At 40.7% G+C, this 5,785-nt stretch overlaps 1 long non-coding RNA gene across 1 annotated transcript; it reads left to right on the top strand.

Annotated features, from left to right (window-relative positions):
- Nucleotides 1-237: 237 nt before the first annotated feature.
- Nucleotides 238-1,018, top strand: LOC306798556. The gene is made up of 2 exons (XR_013773399.1): nucleotides 238-330; nucleotides 832-1,018. It is a non-coding gene; the product is annotated as an uncharacterized lncRNA (long non-coding RNA).
- The last annotated feature ends 4,767 nt before the right edge of the window (nucleotides 1,019-5,785 follow it).

Here is a 5,785-nt window from a genome sequence, read left to right on the forward strand (position 1 = left end):
CTGTGGTTTGATGGAGCCTCCAGTTCCATCTTCCCAGGCAGCAATCTGCCAGACAAAGCAGGTACAACTTCATCTCAAAAATAACAGACAGAAAATCATGCTGCATGCGATGTCAAACCAGTGGGTTTATAAATCTCTGTTTCTAGCCACTAAGACAGGATAAAAATATGCCCTCTTCATGAATTGGCTTTGCCTACCAGGTCATGAGAAACAGCCAGCAGTTGCAGTCTTACCTCTTCAGTAAAAAGTGCAGAAAAAGGAGACCCCTTCTGACACCAAGAACTTCATAGCATGCAGGTGTGGCACAGAAAAGGCACACAGGATTTTAAGGTCAGAAGGGGATCATTTCATTTTTTTGCGTACATGCCACAGACTACTGAGCAACCTTGAATTTGCATGGTCAGATTGCAGAGGAGCTTTTAGACAGCAGACAACCTTGATCAAAATTTTTTCCACAGAGGAGAATCCATCACAACCTTTGCACATTGCCCCAGTTGCTAGCTGACTGCTGCCTTTCTTCTAGTTTGACTGTCTCTTTGCCAAATATAAAATCTCACTTTGTCTTCACAGGCTTTTCACCCTAGTACATAATGATCACCCTTATTTTTCCCTAAAGATATCAATCAAAATTTTTTTTTGTGCAGCTCACCGTAAGTGTCAGCTCATTGTCTATAATTAAAACTCTGGTCTGACCCAGTTTTCTGGCCTGCCTCTAAGCTTTGGAGAAGCATTGGCTTTTTAAGATGGTAATTTGTCATGCCTAGAACAAATGTCACACCTCTCTAAGGATGGGTGAGACTTAATTATTAATGGACTTATGTCTCCTTCCAGGCTATCAATAAAAATGTTAAATAGCAGAGGGTCTAGGGCTGGAGGACCCTGGATATCTGGAGGAATTCTCAGGAAATAGGTGAAAAACACCACCCCCTTTAGAATGACACTTCAAACCCTACTCTTAATCATTTCAAGGGTGCCTTGTATTACATATTTCCTTAATAAAAATACTGTGTGATACCAAGCCAAATGCGTCACAGAAGCTTAGGTGAATCACATCAACTCTTCCACTGATGGAGCCTATAAATCTCCTAAATCTGAGATTATAGCCTAAACCAACACATATTTCCTTCATGGCCCTGTGGGTCAAAAGCAAGGGAAAATACTCCTTTTAGGAAATTGCCTTCTGGGCACTGGATATGCCATTTTTAGCTTTTGAAAGAAGACTAATGGTGTTCAAAACCTGTGTGCGAATCATACCTCTGTGTACTTACATCTGTTTCCCTAAAAGGATCACCTGTGGCCTCAGGTCAATCACACGCTCCTGATTAGAGAAGATAGTGCTTTTGTGGAACTGGAATGACTTGGGCAGCTGGTCCTTAGGGGCAAAAGTTGTTCAGATGCAGAATCTTCTTGTGAGAGGCCAAGAAAACCTCCTGAGACGCAGATCTGAGTGAAGTCCAGTGGGTGTCCCACAAGGCAAAACTCATTTAGGGACATTCTGTTACAAACTTCTTTCTCCTATGCAAAATAACATATATTCAGTTTCTGCTTTTCTTATCTTTTTTCTCCTGCAGTTGTTTGGTTGATTGGTTGGGTTTTGTGTATTTACATTTGTTGGAGCCTTGAATGCAGTATTCTGAAAACAGTTCATAGTTTGGAGGCAGTTGAGTCCTGCAGTTCACATATCATCAACTCACAACTTCCCATCTTGTTAGCCTTGCCTTAAACCCAGGAATGATTGTGCTGTTAGACTGAAGAATAACGTCGAGAGAAGCATCTGGCCTTGATTTGAAGATATTGAGAGTTAGAGCATCCAGAACCAGCACTGGCTGCTTAATAGCTAAGCACCCACACTGTAATCCAATTAATCTGGCTTCAGCTCCCAGTTCCTTGATCTTCCTTTCCTTATGGCTTACAGAGGCCTCGTGTCTTTAAATCTCCTCTCACTCTGGCTTTAGATAGGCAAAACAAATGGAGCTCTATAAGAAAGATACTGGCACACTGGCAAGAGTCCAGCAGGGGAGCACTGAAATAGCTGGGACATGTACAGTGTGCAAGGAGAGGCTGAGGGGACTGGGATCACTCAGCTTGAAGAAGGGAATGCTGAAGGAGAGCTGCCTGCTCTTTTCCACTCCAATGGATGGTGGAGACTTCTCATGGAGGGCCACAATGGCAGAATAAGAAGCAATGCTGCAAGTTGCAGCAGGGGCATTTTCTGCCTGGACATAACAGTTTCATGGTAGGGGAATGCAAAGCACTGGAGATTAACAGAGATTTTCAAACCTGGGGCAGACAAGGCCTCAAGAAACCTGCTGTCCCCTCCACCATAGTTTTTTCCTAAGTCATACTATATTAGAAAATTTTCTACACCCATAGAGACCTCTATGTGGTTCTCTTAAGAGCACCTTCCATCAGAATTTAAGCACCTTCTAAAAACTGCAAGGAAAATTGACTGCAGGATTCTGACATTTTTAAAGCAGAGCCACAAAAAGATCATCTTCTTTGAATATTTTTATATCTCAAGGCATTGTATTAACCATAAGTGAGCCCTTGACTGAGGACATTAAGTTGTCCTCTTCTCACCCTTAATCATTTTCAGAATCATCCCTTTCCCGAATGTCATCTCGAGGCTGTTATGAGTGGCTTATGTTCTCTAGATGAATATATTAGCATTTGCTTCACTAAACATGTGCTGTTTGAAGGGCCTGATTTATCAAGTGATAGAGTCAGGCAGTGTGATTGCCATGCTTTCCACACTATTTACCCATCTGCCAATCTTTGTGTCATCAACAAATTATTACCAGAGGTAATTTTAAGCTTCCGGCTCATTGATGAAATGTTGACTACCACTCTCACCAGCGACACATCCTCCTTCAGCAGGAGCTCTCTGCTGACAGCTGCTTTAAATCTGTCAGTCACTTTGTCCTTCATGCCACTTCACCTGCCCTTTCCTGATGTTTGGTTATGCTAATTTGTAATCAGACTGTTACATGGCTATGAGGGAGACACTACATCAGGGACTATCATGCAATAGTTGACTAGTGACTTTACTGGCCATACTTGTGAACTCATCTGAAGAGCACAATTATATTTATTCAATGACACATACTTTCCACAGTGCCATGTTAAAGGAGTTAATTGCTTTTTTGTTGTCCTTTTATTCTTTATCAGTTGAGTCCCATGTCAGTTTTTCCATTTTGCTTGGACTGGAGTTCAGGTAAGTGATCTGCAGTTACCTTGCTCATCCAGATTGCCCTGTTTGAACTGGCATTGTGCTAATGTTCCTTCCTTTTTCTGGACCCTCCCATTTCACACAGTGGTTTCAAAATTAATCCCAAAAGACCTCAGCTAACAATTTTGTGATTCCTGAATGTGATGTGATTATTTGGTCTTCTGGTTTACAAATGCTTTGTTCATAAGGGACATTTAACTTCCAAAGACATTTAACACCAAAGAGGGAATATTCACTGAATTGCTTCTGACTCATGTTATCACTTCTGAGTTTTTTGCTATCTTTGCCCAGTAATGAGCCTGAGTGGTTGCTGCATTTCCTTTGTTTGGAATATCCTTTTGAAAATGTCTTTCTGTTGCCTTGGGTTCTACTGTCCATGTATTTTCCTCCAGACACTCTTATATTAAACCTTCAGTTTTAAAATACTGAAGTTTGAAAAAACTATTCTTTTCTCATCTGTTTACTGAAAATTCTATTTTTTTCCCTATTAATAACCTCAACCTTGCCACAAGGGTTTTGACTAATGTGCTATTTCTTTTTTTGTAGACTTGAAGTTATTTGCCACCTAATACAGTTTTACTGGACATATCTACTTTTATTCACAGCTTTTTCCTGTCTGAGTTATTCCTCATAATCTGGCTAATTTTTAGTTTTTCTTGAGTTTGAAAAATCAGCTCTTTTGAGGTCCTAGTACATATATAATTGTTGAGAACTATCTCTATTTGCCCATATTGAATATAACCAGGTCATACTCATGTTCCCTGGACAGCTGTCAATTTCCAGCCCAGTAATAAATTTATCTTTGTCAGAACTAAGTCCAGAAATATTAGCACAAGGATGCCCCTTGTGTTAGAAAACAGACTATAGTTTTCCCCAAATCAGGATGCTTTCTCAGTGGCTGTTTGGAGCTTGGAGTGTAGGGAAGTCCCCTGGAGCATCATCTTTCTTTCCTTGCATTTCTCATGGAGACTGTGGAGTAATTCCTATTCTATGGCCTGCCTTTATGGCCTGATTCACACAGTCCATTTTCACCAACTCTATCTTTCCTAAGCAGGTCATAACCAGTTATTTTAACATTCCAATCATACAAATTGAAATCAGCAGGTTTGAGTAATGCTGATTATATCATATTTCTTCTCACTAATGAGAATTTCCAATTCCTCTTGCCTCCTACCCAGACGACTAATGGCTACATAAAATCAAATGGAAAACATCTTCTGTTCACATTCTTTGTCACACGATTAAATCATTTTGCAACATGCCAAGCTTGTTTGTAGTTCCTTAACCCACGGCTCTTGCATTGTGTAATGCCTTGCCTGCTGCTAGATTCAGGCTAGAAAGATTAATTCTCCTTCCTCACAGCAATATGCCTGTCATCCTGTTTATACAGGGGATGTGACCTAGTGCCCCTCAAAACCCAGAATTTCAATGTCACCTCCCTCAGCTAAACAGTAGTTAGTTCATCTTTGTGTTCTGTCACTGATGGGGCCAAAGGGATTGTCAGTAGGTTACATGAACCTTACTCTTCTTTGGCTCCTTTCCAAGGGTTCCTCAAATCTTCTGTTGTCTGTGCTTCTTCACATGATGTTAAATCAGGAATTTCCCCATTCATAGTCACCAGTGTGACTTGCTGAAAGAATGCACAATCCAGTACCTATTGTACTGTTATCCCTGTTATTTTCTCTAGGGATATGACTTCCCACCCCATTTTCTTCATGCCAATGTCCTCATCCATTTCGCAATTAGATTTCTTTAGTGAGTTCAAGAATCCTCTTCATTCTTTTCAAAGTTACCATCAGCATGTCCCTGAACAAGTTCTTGGCTATTATTTTTGTTTGTTTGTTTGAAATTCTTTCTTCTAACCAGACTCAGTTCATGTAACTTGCCCTCAGCCTCCTCACTCTTCATGCTATTCACATGCAGATGAGTTTGGATTTACTTTGCACAAACTTAGCAAGTACAGTCAAATCATGATTGCTTGCATGTAAGCAACTACTAAACTGGTCACTGATCAGTTTCTCTTCTCTGTCAATATCACATCATATGTGAAATGCATAAAGGATGTAACTCTTTCTGAATCTAGAGACTGTCACTTGCAGTTTTGAATGGCACACGGATAGCTGTATATTAAGGCTAGCACATTACATCATTCTGATTGAGGCAACCTGAAGCATTTACTAGGATTGTTGGTTAATGTTATGAGAATCTCACATCTCAAAAGAAAGTTTGGGTAAATTCATTTTCATGTAAGTGCCTCCATTTCCCTTTAAGGAGGTGTGATTTGCAGAGTGTAGTAGAGCAGACTGTGCTGAAAGCAGTTCAGTCTGGTCAGGCTGGAGTGTTTGTTTAAATCAGAGTTGTTTCCTGAACCACTTGTTAAAAGCTGTATCATCTCACTCTTTGCTGGCTTCTTCCTCTCCTGAGAGCTGTAATGTGCATACCCAGTTTGACTTAATGGTGATCCCTTCTCTCTGCCCACCTGCACCTGACACAGGACTCCATCCACAGGGGAAGGGGGTGAGAATCTGCTGGATCATTTGATCTCAGCTGGTAGGG

Source organism: Erithacus rubecula, assembly GCF_903797595.1.
Source record: "Erithacus rubecula genome assembly, chromosome: 2".
Classification (NCBI taxonomy): Eukaryota; Metazoa; Chordata; class Aves; order Passeriformes; family Muscicapidae; genus Erithacus; species Erithacus rubecula.